The sequence below is a fragment of the Pelodiscus sinensis genome, chromosome 5 (genome assembly GCF_052426305.1).
Source record: "Pelodiscus sinensis isolate ZL-2025 chromosome 5, ASM5242630v1, whole genome shotgun sequence".
Taxonomy (NCBI): Eukaryota; Metazoa; Chordata; order Testudines; family Trionychidae; genus Pelodiscus; species Pelodiscus sinensis.
In genome coordinates, this window is record NC_143056.1 from 122,293,436 (window position 1) to 122,306,665 (window position 13,230).

The following is a 13,230-nucleotide window of genomic DNA, read 5'->3' on the forward strand; positions in this document are numbered from 1 at the left end:
CCTTGGATGAACCCAGGGGGGGTCGGTACTCAGGAGGGGGATAGGAAGCAGCCTGGGGCAGAGTGCTTTAGGCGCCCGTGGGCGGCGCGCTTCAGGGTGGAACCCTGTCAGCTGGGTAGGGGTCAAACACGCTGAACCCTTAGGGCCCCGGGCTGGGACCCTGTGGAGAGGGAGGGCCTGGGTCCCCCTAAATCCCCTCCTCCCCCCACACTGCATTCTAATTGCGCATTGAGTACTGCCAGCCAATTGGCCTAGTGGACAGACTGTCATTACTGAGCCCCAAGAGGGGGCAGGACTTAGGGGCTGAGAGACCTCAGGGATTTCCCCTCCCCCTGACCTTTAAGACGGTGGGCTTGCTGGGCCCCACGCTCCTGCCGGCTCATGCCCTTAAGCCCGTCTTACGTGGGTAAACTGAGGTGGTGGGCTCGCAGGGCCCCGCCCTCCTGCCAGAGAGTAGGAGCTCGCGCCCGTAAATCTGCAACAGTATGGAACAGCTTCACTGAAGCACCGCTGCAGTGTTTTACGTGTATACCTTTTATTATGATGGGAGATGCCCAGGAGTGTCCTGATTTGGGAACAGAACAACTCTCTTGTTAGGGCCCTACCCTAGTTGTGGTCCATTTTGGTCAACTTCATGGTCATAAGGTTTAAGCAATCTAAATATCTGATATAACGAAATTTACAATATGAAATTTCATGGTGCTATAATTGTTGGGGTTCTAACTCATTAAGGCACTGGGGGTAGGGTCACAGAACTGCTACTTTTACTTCTGCACAGAGCTGGGTAGCTGCAGAGTGGCAGCTGCTGGCCAGGAGCCCAGGTCTGAAGGAAGAGCTGCACCAGCAGCAATGCAGAAAGATGGCATGACATTGCCACTCTTGCTTCTGCACTACTGCCTGCAGAATTGAGCCATGGGTCAGTAGCCACCACTCTCTGGCCACCCAGCTCTGAAGGCCGCAATGCAGATGTATGAGTGACATGGTATGGTATTGCGAACCTTACTTCAGTGCAGCTGCTGGCAAGGCGCTGCTTCCAAAGCTGGTCACCCAGCCAGCAGCCACCCAACACTCTGGCCACTCAGCTCTGAAGGCAGCATGGAAGTTAAGAGTGGCAAAACCACAATGCCTCGAAAATAACATTGTGACCTCTCAGCAGCTTCCTTTGTATCAGGACCCCTATCTAATCTGCACCGTGAGATTTGCATAGTATAAGATAAAAGCACAGAAGAGACCAGATTTCATGGGGGGGAACCAGACTTTATAGTCTGCGACATATTTTTCATGGTTGTGATTTTGAATTTGGTAGGACCCTACCTATTTCTAAATGCCCAGGCCCTTCATGTTCTGTGGCTAAACAAAACTCCATCCTCCAGGGTCTTCCAACAAGCCAGCACCTTTCCCCAGCACTCCATTCAAGTTGAAGAAAAGGGAAGGACAGAAGGAAGGATGCCTTGGTCCCAACCACGCTAAAGCCAGCCCTGGGGGAAATCAGCACAGCTCCACTGAAGTCAATGAGGTTGCTTGAGGGGTGAGGATATGGCCCCCCATATCTGTTTCCTTTAAGGAGTGGGCGAGAAGAGGTGGGAGATCAAAACTCATTCTTAAACAACGTTTGCCTAGGTGTGTCCAGCTGGACCATTTGTGTGCTCCTCGGCCTCTGATGCGTCGGGGGTGATTACAACTCACCCTTGGCGGAACAAGTCCCTGTTGCACCAGGTTATAAAGCATCGGTACCTCCCCGCGTCGCTGGACTCCACGGGCTGGCAACGAGGCGCTAAAAATAAAAGCCGAGGAGCAATTCCCCGCCCGCTGCCGCAGCTTCCCCATAACCCGCCCCGTGCCCCGGCCGAGGCGGCAGCAGGGGGCGGAGGAGAAAGGAGGCGCCGTTCGCCTCGGTGACTGACGCGGCCCGCAGCCCACCAGGAGGGTGGCTCCGCTCCCCGGGGCCCGGAGCGGCCTATCAGCGGCGGCGGGAGGCGGTGAGTGACGGCTGGGCGGGGAGCGGAGCCTGGGCGTGTGCCGCTCGCCGCTGCCGGGGCTCGCCCCTGGTGCACACACACACACATTGTCCGAGCCGCCGCCGCCGCTGCAGCCCGCGAGCGCCCCAGTGCTCGGTGCCAATGCGGGGAGGGCGCTGCCAGCCGGGGGCTTCTCCACCACCCCGGTGGAAAGTTCGCCTGCTGCTGGGCCCGGCGCGCCGCTGACCCGCCGCCGGGAGGGAAGCAGGATCTGGCCGGGAGGGGGGATTTTTGTTTTGTTTTTGCCTTTTCCCTCCAAACTTTGTGTGCGCCGCTCCCGCAGAAGCCGCCCCCCCGCACTGAGGATTTGCCCCCCCCCCCGGCTCTCTGTCTCGCAAGGAAAGCAGCCTGGGCGGGCGCGCTGGTAAGTGCCCCCCGTCTCCTCCGCTTGGCGGGGCAGCGGGGTTGGCGGGTGGGCTGCCGAAGTGCGGGCAGGGGCGGTGGCGCTGGGCGCGGGGGGAGGAGGAAGTGTCTCTCGGCCCCCTTCCCTCCCCCGCCGCCCCCCGGGAGTGCTGAGGGCGGCATTGCAGTGGCCTGGGCAGCGTGTGCCCGGGAGCATGTGTGCGCCGTAAGGGCTGGCGGCTGCAGTCCAGCATTGCAGAGCTGGCTTTGCCTGAGCAGGCGGCGGCGGCTCGGCGGGTCGCTCGCTTGATCCTGCACCAGCTGTACTAGGAGGCTCCAAAGTGAGCTGGGAAGGGCAAACCGCCCCTCTCCGCAATGGGAAAGCGGCTGCCTGTTTTAAAAGTGTGTGTGTTGGGAGGGTGGGGTGCCTGCCAGGTGGGTGGCGAGCGAGCACTTGCATGGGGTGAGACGTGTGTTCAGGGCTGTGCTTGTGAGAGGGGGCAGCCGCCAGGGGAGGGGTCACGTCTGAGAAGGGAAAAGCAAGACAACAGTGGGTGTGTCTGGGAAGGGATCTGAGCTGGGGTGAAAGAGCAGCTTTGGCCTTGGATGTGTCGGACGCTGCACCCCGCTGGAAGAAGGTAGTGAGGGGAGACGGAGAGCCACCTGTTAGAGTTTGTGTGTGTGTGGGGGGGGACGACTGCATTTTTCTTCCTATATTTCTCTGAGTATTTACAAATGTGTACTCCCTACATCCGCCCGAAGCTTCCCCTTGATTTTCAGACCCTTTTGTTTCCTGCAAATCAGGCCCCAGCAGCTTGCTTGGGAGGCCACAGGGGCGGTTCTCATACCTCCAGATTTAAAAGCTTGTGCACTAGTATCGTGGCAGTCATGTTAACTAATGTGTGCCATCTGGTAATGGTAGAAATGTCTCCTCCTGTATGTCCCAGCCCAATGGCCCTCTAGTAGCTGTGGCATTCCACATCCCTCTGCACCTTTTGCACCAGGGAGCCAGTCGCCCTGAGATCTCAGGGTTGCTGATGACTTGTGTGCTTTCTTCTTAGCTTCCTTTCTGGTTGCCAAAATCTGGCAGGGTTTCCAAACGGGAAAGGAAGGGAGGGGGAGAATCACCTGCTGTCCTGCCCTCCCAGTCTTACAATGACTGTGCTTTCTGTAAACACTTCCTGCCAATCCAGAAAACATGGGGAAATACATGGGAGGGGCCCTGCATCCTCCAGGAGAAGGCAACAGCCTGCTGTCACGTTTCCTTTCCCTATTTTTTCCCCTGCCTCGCTCGTTTTTCATCCCTCCCAGATCCCTGGGTATCTCTCTACTGATGCCTGCAGTGATATCACTGTCGGCAGCAGCTTAGGGAGTGGTCTATGCTGATAGCACAGCAAGACTTCTAATAGCAGAGCCTGGGTGGTCACTGTTCTTTCAAGTCCTGTGCCATTGAATTGCTGCAGTAATAATAACTCCTCTGTCTGTCTTTCATTCCAGAGGAGGTCCTGCAGTCCTTTAAAAGGCAGGGGTTAAAACAGAATGCTGGGTTTTTTTGGGGGGTGGGACAGGAGAAAGAAATCTTTCAAGGATCCTTCCTCCTTCTAGGGTGTGTCTTGCTTTCTAGCCTCAAGTGTTATGCCATGGCCACCCACAGGAAGAGGAGGGATGGACATAACTCCCCATGATATGTCACTTGAGAATAATGTCAGGGGAAACTCTTCAGAACCTTCTATAGCCTCAGGGTGAGGCTTCCTGTCTCTGCAGTTGGGAGGGAAAGCCATATGGAAGTCTGAGTGGGGATTAGCAAACTCCGAATGGCTGATGGTTAGCTCTTGAAATGCCTTGTACAGCATTTATACAGTACATCACTGTGGGGCGCACACTAGGGGGTAATGATGCTGAGATTTTCAAAGAAGCCTTTGAATTAGGTGCGAAACTCTCTTGGACCTGGCCTGCACTCAGTTGTTCCAGTTTAACCGCAGGGGTGCTTTTAAACTGACTGAAAAAGGTGCGAACACTTGAGTTGGAAGGATAGGACATTCCTTGTATTGGGCTGAGCTTATTATAAATGAATTTTGCTTGTGTTGGTAAATTTTACAGGTGAGCTAAATTGATGTAACCTATTCTAAATTGGTAGAAGTGTGTCCACAAAGGGTCTGCCATGGTGTAACTAAGTAGTTGTTAAGAGAGCTTTAGCCTCCTTTGAAAATCATAGCCTAAATGTGCAAGAAAATTATGCAAAGAGGAGGGCTGGCTGGCTCCAGGGGTTGGTGATGCGATGCAGATCTTTTATATCTGTAAGAGCTTGTCTACACTGGGATTTTAGCCAGGGATGTTGTACTGCTTCAACAATCCCATCCCAGCATAGATGCATTGCACTTGTTTAAATGCAGTGGTTGCAGCAGATGAGGTCATAGAGTTTAAGGCCAGAAGGGAACACTAGATCATCTAGACCAAGGGTGGGGAGCCTTTTTTGAGTCAGGGGCCACTGACCCAGAGAGAAATCAGTAGGAAGGTCGCACACAAGTGAGAAGCAGAACAAAATACCCCTGTGGGCCCCCAACTGAGAAGGGGAAAGATATGCCGTACATTCCTCTTGCACATCAGAGCCTCGGGGTGAGGCGGCGGCTATGCTAGTAGATTTTGTGCACCTCAGCCCCCAGCTGGAGCACCAGCATGGGCTCCCCAATGCTGTGGGAGGCCTGAGCCTTGGGGGGCAGATCCAGGCAAGCCGAGCGCCACATCTGAGCCTGAGGTTCCCCATCCCGATCTAGACTGCTTAGTATATTGCAGGCCACCAGCACCTGCACTGAACCCAACTGAAACTAGATCAAAGCATTACAGTCCATAGGGCACTAGGCTACTATGTGCCATAGGCAGAGGGACTGAGGTGTTCGATGCCTGAGATCTCTATAATGGCAAGACATTGACAGAGTGACCAATATAATCCTGGCAAGCGATTTGCATCCCATGTTACAGGGGAAGCCAATCTGATCTGCAGGAAAATTCCTTCCTGACTCCATATATGGAGTCAGTTACACACTGAGCATGTGCTAAGCTGGTGATGGAGGGATAGCCCACCAGCTAGTGCTAAGCTGGTGATGGAGGGATAGCCCATCTAGTCGAAAGTCCTATCTCTTGATGAGACCATCTTTGATGCTTCAGAGGAAGGAGACCAAACTGTTGTTCGCTTCCAAAAATAAGGTGGGGGGTGGAGGAGAGACACTCTTCCTGGCCAACTTGTATTGATTTGACTCACCAGTGGAAAGTCTCGATTTACATTATCCTTGTTAATCAACTTTTCCATTTGGACTGCATTTATATTCTAAAGAAAGATTCAGTCTCGCTGGTGGATATAACTATTAAAACTTGGGATGTTAAATGTGGTTAAGTAAACGTGTAACTGCTGAATTTCAGCTAGTACGGAGGCAGCAGAGCAAGGGTAGGCTGTGTGGGCCAGTTCCCTGTGCGTACCGGGAGCCTGTGTGTAACCGTGAAGGTTAATTGATGAGCCCAGGTTACTTTCACATGTGTACATGGTTACATGTTCACATCCCTAATTAAAACATGGCAATTTAAAATAGAGCCTTTATATAGTAGATCTGGTACCTCTTTTTGCTACTTAGTTATAGCATATTCCTATGCTTATTTAAGCAGTTATGGACCTTAGTATTTTCAGATTCTTAATTGTATATTTGTAGTAAGTTAGAAAATGGTGAATGATATATTGCTTATTTACTAGATAATTAACTCTTTGCTTATAATTTTGGGTAGAGCTGCATTAAGAGGTAAGTAGAATTGACTTGCATACAAAACAGCATATAAAATGTATTTGTTAAAATAACCGAAAATGTTTGGAATACACTAACTTCTCTTATCAAACATGATTCACGTTTATAACTAAATGATTTCTTAAAAAGAAGGATTATCTGAAGTCAGTGGATTAAATTGATCATTCCGGGTTAGCCTAGACCAGTGTTTCTCATCCAGTGTTTCTCAACCAGTGGTACAGGTATCCATAGGGGTACTTGAAAGAAGTCTGGGGGGTACGTCAACACAACTGAAATTTGGAGAAAACTGAATTTTTGTTTTAAGTTTTACAGCACTTTATTATTTTTGTACTTTTTACACCCAAAAATTTCATTGCCTGCCCATCTTGGATCAAGTTGTTTAAACAAATGTGTTGCAATGGTAGAAATTTTTTTGTGTGTCTGAAAACTGTAGGTACTTGGGGGTACTTATATATATTTTTAAAAAGGGGTACCTTATTAAAAAAAAGGTTGAGAAATACTGGCCTAGACAATTTTTCAAATATGTCTAGGTGAAAGTGACTGAATCTTAAGTTCCTACTCCCCTAAGTCTCTTGAAAATGAGTTTCACAAGATACTTGGGCTGGTCTTCAAACTTTTAAAACTAGTAGATCTCATCCTGTCCCTCCTTGGTCTTTATTCATTGACTGGAAGAGAGAGACGTGCTTTCCTACTTTTTAAACTCTAAATCGATTACTCAGCTTTGAATGAATTAGTTCAAATGAAGAACATATTTTTTCTGTACCTGCAGAGGAGACTGCTGATGTCAAAAGCTGGTTTAGCACTTCAACAAATTCTGATTCCAGGTGCTTAGCTAATAACTCCCACCAATTCAATGGTGTGACTTTCTTTAAAACATCAGCAAGCATGACATGCACTGCTTGAATTTTTTACCTCCAGTCCTAAAATTTATTATGGTTGGCATGATTGGCTGCCTATGTCATAGCAGCAGCACCTTCAGCATTTAGACATCTCGCCTGTTGTTTTTGGTTGAGAATATTGGCAAGAAAATGAAGTGTAGTAAGTACTTGATGCATCTGCTGCTTTAGTGCTTTCTATTTAATTTTGTTGTTGGGTAGTTTTTTCTCCTGTGCCTCTAGAACTTCTTTCCAGAAATAAAAGCATCAGCAACAGTCTTTCTGCCATTTGTCGATGGCTATGGAAATAAGAGAAGTATAGAAAGTAGATTTCAGCATTAGTCCAAAGCTGACTACTTAATTCTTACCCTGGCAGGTGACTGGCTGGCTGAAGCCGTGGAGAAAGAGCTTTCCGAACATAAACCATAAGTCATGAGGGACCGTCAGGGTTGCCAATCCCTACCCTGACTGTTAGAAACAACCCATTATACTAGTCCATATGTAAATTTGTCCATCTCTCACTTGAAACTCGTTATGTTGAGTCAACAGGTCCATTCTGACCTGGATCGATGGTAAACAATCAGTGTGATGGCTAGGGATGTGAGAGGTTAACCAGTAAGGGTAGTGCTTACCGGTTCCAGTTAATCTCTGTCTGCGGCAGGCCCAAGTGCCCCACAAGCTGCAGTGTGTGTCGGGGGGGGGGGGGGAGGAGTGGTGCTCCAGCCCAGCAGCAGGCAGGGAGTCTCAGTACCGTCTCCCCCTTAAACCAGTTAACTGGTTAAACAATGTTTAACTGGTTAACCAATTAAACATAGGATTTTACATCCTTAGTGATGGCTTTTCGTTGGTTTAGCCATGTTAGGTACAGTCCTATTATTGCATGCCTCATTGTTTTTAATTTATGTATCCTCACAACATTGGTGTTAACTCTGTTTTAAGGATGGAGAACTGAGGCACAGAGTGGCTAAGGCCCACATCCTCCAAGATATTTTGGCTCCTAATATCTGTTGAAATACCTTTGCTCTCTAAATCTGAGCCTAAGAGAGATGCCAAAGGTCACATGCTGAGTCTTTGGTGGAGCAGGAACTCGAACAGTCTCGCCTGGGTCCAAGGGCTAGTGCTTTTAATTACTGGACTGTCCTTCCCCTCTGTTCATCAAAGATCTTCTCCATCCTGTTCCTAAAAGACAAACTTTTTTAATTGCTACCCTTGGCGAAATTGTGAACAAAGATTAGTTGGGCTGATTCATTTCCTTTTCGCTAGAGGAAGTCCCTCCATGTTGGGGCGGAGTCATGTTTGTGTGGCATTTTCTATTTTGGTGCATTTCATCAGAATGAGGCTCGCTTTGCTTTTAAAAGTGAAAGATGAAGGATGGAGAGAAAAAAACTCATATTTTTTTTTTAAACCCACTTTTAAATTAGCAAAAATTACCTCAGTGCAGGGCATCTCTGTCATGCTAATGATCAGACAAGTCTTTGGCCCTAAAGTAAACTCTTCTAGCTAGCATCTGGTCCCCAGAAATGCCCTGATCTTGATTCTTCAATGCTTAGCTACAGTAAATTGTTGAGATTACCGTAAAAACATGAACAGCATTTGATAGTCTAATATGTTGGCAAATTGCAAAGTGCCGGTTTTCCATACTGGTGCCGTATCAATTTGAAAGGGCTCTACTGTGCTTTGCTCTGTGATTGTATATGAAGAGGGAGTTCATTGGCTTATTATATTAGTTCTCCAAAGGAACTCTGGAAAAAGCTAATAATGTGGGGGAAGCTTTCCCTGGTGAGTGTGGGGATTCCAGTGCATCAATTTCCATGTAATTTCATCTAAAAAGGAAATTATATTTCTAGCTTTTACAGTTGCACAGATAATCATACAAATACGGGCTGATGCTGTGCTGGCTTCCTTAGTCTGCAGGCATACTGGTTCGGTGTCTCTCTTTCTGCCTATGTGGACTGAAAACATTGCACAAGTTCATGTTCAATTCTCAGTCTAAATGCATGTAAGGACTAGAAACTCAATTGCATGTATCCAAGAAAGCTTCCCACATGATGTGGTTTTTATAATATGAGACCTTGCATGCCATTCTCCATAGAGAAAAGGATACGTTGCTGATATTGACACGTTCCATTCTCCTCTGGCGATGTCTTATGTGTTTGACTGTAATTTGAAAAGGTGTGGAATTCTAAAACTGAATATGGGGGAATGCTTTATTTGTAGTAGACTTCATATTGTTTGAAGAAACCAGCTTCATCAGTGTGTGGTTCTTGTGTAGCTAGGACTTCGCTCTCTACCAACTTGAAGGGGCCAGTGGTCAGGGCTTGAAAAGAATTACCAGATACCTAGTATCCAAAGTAAAAAAAAAATAACGGCAACCTACAGTTTATGGGAGCAAGAACTGTTTATTACACTGTGTCTAACTGTATCCTGTTGCCATGTCTTTTTGCTTAATGGTTTAAATTGTAAATTTACAATCATAGCGCAGAGCAGGCCTAAGGTATGGGCCAACTGGGCTACCGCCCGGGGTGCCCCATTGTAGGGGGCGCTGCACAGGGCTGCTGGGCCGGGCGGAGGCGGGGTCACGCATGCGCTGTGTGCTTGGGGGCGGGGCCAAGCTCCCAGGGCCCGGGGCGCATGAATGGCTCGGGCTTGCCCTGCCGTAGTGCATCAAGTACTGAAAAATCCGAATATGTTTGAATTCCACCTGTATTAGCCTCATAGCCATTAATCTGATTAATATACAAATTCCACAGAGTATTATTTGAATAAATTGACAAATGTTGTTAAAATTAATCAAATGATGTACTTGCTGAGTGCTGTTTAACCACCCGGCCATGCTACATTTTTCTTGGTTGATTTTTTTAGACTGACTTTCTCTTCCTGTCTTCACTACACTTGTTTGTATAACAAATTGCAATGAGCTGTCTCAGGGATGTGAACGACTAGTTGACTATCCGATAAGCAAATGTTTATCGGCTAGTCGACACACTAGTTGATTGGTCGCTTCCCCATCCCTTGCTGCCTCTGCAGCAAGGGAGAGGGTAGAGGAGGGGGTTCCTCAGAGTGGCAGTGCCTGGGGTCAGTGGGGGACTCGCCTGCTGGCCCTGGGTTCCATGCGGTGCTGCCGCTTTGAAACACCATGGGGATTGTGGAACCAGTAGAGGACTGCTTTAGTCTCCTGCTGGCTCCGTGCTCCCCGCAGCACTTTTGCCTTTGAAGTGTAGAAACATCTCCAGGGCTGTTGCTACACTTCAGAGGTGGAGACGCCTTGTCAACTAATCGAATAGTTGTTGCAAGCTACATTGACTATTCAATTAGCCAATTAATTGAAATTTTACATCCTTACTATGTGTCTGTTTCTTTTTCTTCTATCCCTCCATAATTAACATCTTCCCGTGTATCGTCTTTCCTTTTTTTTTCTTCTAAACCTTTCTCTCATACTACTTCCCCCCCTATGTTATCCCATTATTCCCAGTTTTCTTTAGCCCCTCAGAGGAATAGTGAATAATATCAAATACTTCATGGCCAGATGAGCTAATCCTACTTCTTGAATATGAATATGAAACCTGGGAATGACCATGGGGCAATGCTACTCCATCTTTCTCTTGATTTTCGGCTGTTGCAAGGAGGATGTTTCTGTAGTTCTTTCAGCAGTCATATTTGGTCGGAGATCTCAATGAGTATCTCCAGTCCAGTGTTGGTTTCTGCTGTTGCTCAGAGTTCCCTGTCAGCCACAAAAATGAAGTTGACCAAATTCTTGTCATTTTCACTGCTGCTCCAAGAGAGCAGGACAACTGTTAGTGAAAACTGATCAATCTCATCAGCTTTCACACTGTTGCAGCTTGTTGGAACTCTGAGCAGCAGTCGCTGCATATGACTTGTCTGCAGGCTTAGAAAAGCAGGGCTGTTGTCAGTTTGCTTGGGAGGATTCCTTCCTGCCCTGCACAAGTGGATATTTTTATAAAGACTTACCAGTAAGTCCCTACCTCTTCACATGAGAACAGCGGTCCTCTTCCTCCAAGAACTGGTCAACTCACAAATTGCATTTTTAAGTATCCCTTTCATTTATGTGCTTTCTTCCGTGTGCTCACTAGTAGGGATGTAAAAATGTAACCGTGTAACCACTAAAAATCCTAGTGGTTACACATGTTGCAGGCTCTGCTGTATAAAACTTAACTAAGCTTTATGCTGCAGAGCCCACAGCAAAGCCATCCTGGGAGTGGAACTGGAAAGAGCTTCCAGCTCTGCTCTGGGGGAGCCAGCATGTACCCTGTGTGGGGAGGGAGTGGGCAGCTCCAGCCCCTACCAGTGAACCAGAATGCCTCACCTCCTAAGGTTAACCAGTTAACCTTTTACATCCCTACTCTCTAGTATTTTTTTTTCTGAAGGCCAGGCTCCTCTTCAGGAACTTGCCAGACTGGATTCAGAGTTCCCTCTAAGCAGTATAGCCACGCAGCTGCCTAATAAACCTCGTGTAGGGGCTCAGGGCTGCGGCGCAGGGAGCTGCTACAGCAGGGGGAAGGGCGCCTCTCCCCTAGCCGCAACAGCTCCCTGCTGGTGCTGGGAAACGGGCATCTTCCCCCGCCATCTCTGCCAGCATGCAGCAGTATCTGGAGAGAGGCACCCTTCCTCCAGCCCCATCTCACTGGAGCTGCCATGGCAGATAGAGGGGCCTTCTTGCCTGGCCCAGAGCCGCTGCAGTAGTGAGATAGGAATTGGGGGACCCCTCTCTCCCAGAGGCTCTCCCAGAACCTGCACCCCCACCCTGAGCCTCCTCTCTCACTCCAAACCCCTTGGCTCTACTAGGGATGCGTACTAGCTGCCTGGCACAATCCTCCCTTCCCCCCCTCCACTCTGATGAAGGGGGGGGGAAAGGGGGAGCCAGTGCTCATAGGGAGTTGGCTTTAGAGCTGGTTTCCTGCAGGTACCGGCTCCCGCAGAGCTGCCTGCCCCACCTTAAATGCTGGCTCCCTGTGTGTGCATGTGTGTGTGGTGGGAGGGGACGACGGACTGTGTGTAACCATGCATGTTAACCAGTGAGCCCAGGCTCATCGGTTAACTGTGTACATGGGTGCACGTTCACATCCCTACGCTCTACCCCCACTGATGATCTGCGTGCAGAATGAATTTTGTTATGTGCACAATACGGAGGTGACGTGTCACAAATCATCTCCATCTTGGTGTATGTCAAAATTCATTCTATACATGAAAATACAAAGTTAGAAGGAACACTGGATCAGACCAGTGGTTAATCTGCCCCAGTATCCTGTCTCTGATTGGTATCAATTGTTTCAAAGGAAAGTGCAAGAAACCCCTTCTTTAAGCAGTTATGCTCTCAAGGAAATAGGGTTGTCATTGTGTAGACGATTACACGATTAACCAGTAGGCCTAGGCTTATTGATTAATCCTGTCATCTACATGCATTTCCCTCCCCCTTGCTGCCTTTGTATCAGGGGAGGGAGCTGGTTCCCATGGGGAGCTGACTTAAAAGCCCATAGACACCGGCTGTCCTCCCCCGCCTCCCTTTAAGCCGGCTCCCTATGAACACCGAATTAGCCTGCCCTCCCACACGGCCACTGCAGCCTCTGATACAGAGGCAGCAGCGTAGCGGGTGAGGGGGGCAGACAGGAGCCAATACACACAAGGAGCCGGCTTTTGTGCCAGTTTTCTGTGCATGCCAACTCCGCGGACTCACCTGCCCCCCACTTGCTGCCTCCCACAGAAGCGGGAGGAGAGGCAGGAGCAAGCCAGCTCCCCCAGTGCCAGCTCCCCCAGCACCAGCTCCACAGATCTGCCTGCCCCTTCTGCTCCCCACTGCCTCTGAGAGGCAGCTGCGAGGAGAGGAGGGGAGGCTGCCACAGAGCAGCCTCTGTCCACGGCGAGCCTGGGTTTGCCGCAGACAGAGGCCGCTCCGGCATCAGGGGCGGCAGGCAGAGCTGGTTTGCACAGGGAACTGGTTTTTACACCAGCTTCCCTTGTGGACCAGCTCCTGCCTGCCACCTCCTGCTGTTGCTTCTGATACAGGGCTGCCACTCCCGCCCCTAGGGAGGATTGACTAGTTATGTAACTGCTAAAATGTTATGCGGTTCCATGACTATTCAATTACATGCTATCTGACATCTCTACAAGGAAAGTGTCTTCATGACACCCCATTAGTTAGATGTTGGCTCAAGCCTTGAGATGGACAGGTATCACTGTACTGGGCTG

The 13,230-nt window shown here is 49.1% G+C and overlaps 1 protein-coding gene across 3 annotated transcripts in view; it reads left to right on the plus strand.

Annotated features, from left to right (window-relative positions):
* The first annotated feature begins 1,913 nt into the window (after nt 1-1,913).
* HRAS (HRas proto-oncogene, GTPase) overlaps nt 1,914-13,230 on the plus strand; it is a 71,799-nt gene continuing 60,482 nt past the window's right edge. Inside the window, exon 1 of one of the 3 annotated variants that reach the window (XM_075928303.2) lies at nt 1,914-1,979. The gene's annotated coding sequence lies outside the window, so the exon portion shown is untranslated. Of the gene's footprint in view, nt 1,980-2,000; nt 2,383-13,230 lie in introns of those variants that run through there. The other 2 variants (XM_075928304.2, XM_075928301.2) reach the window with 2 other exon arrangements.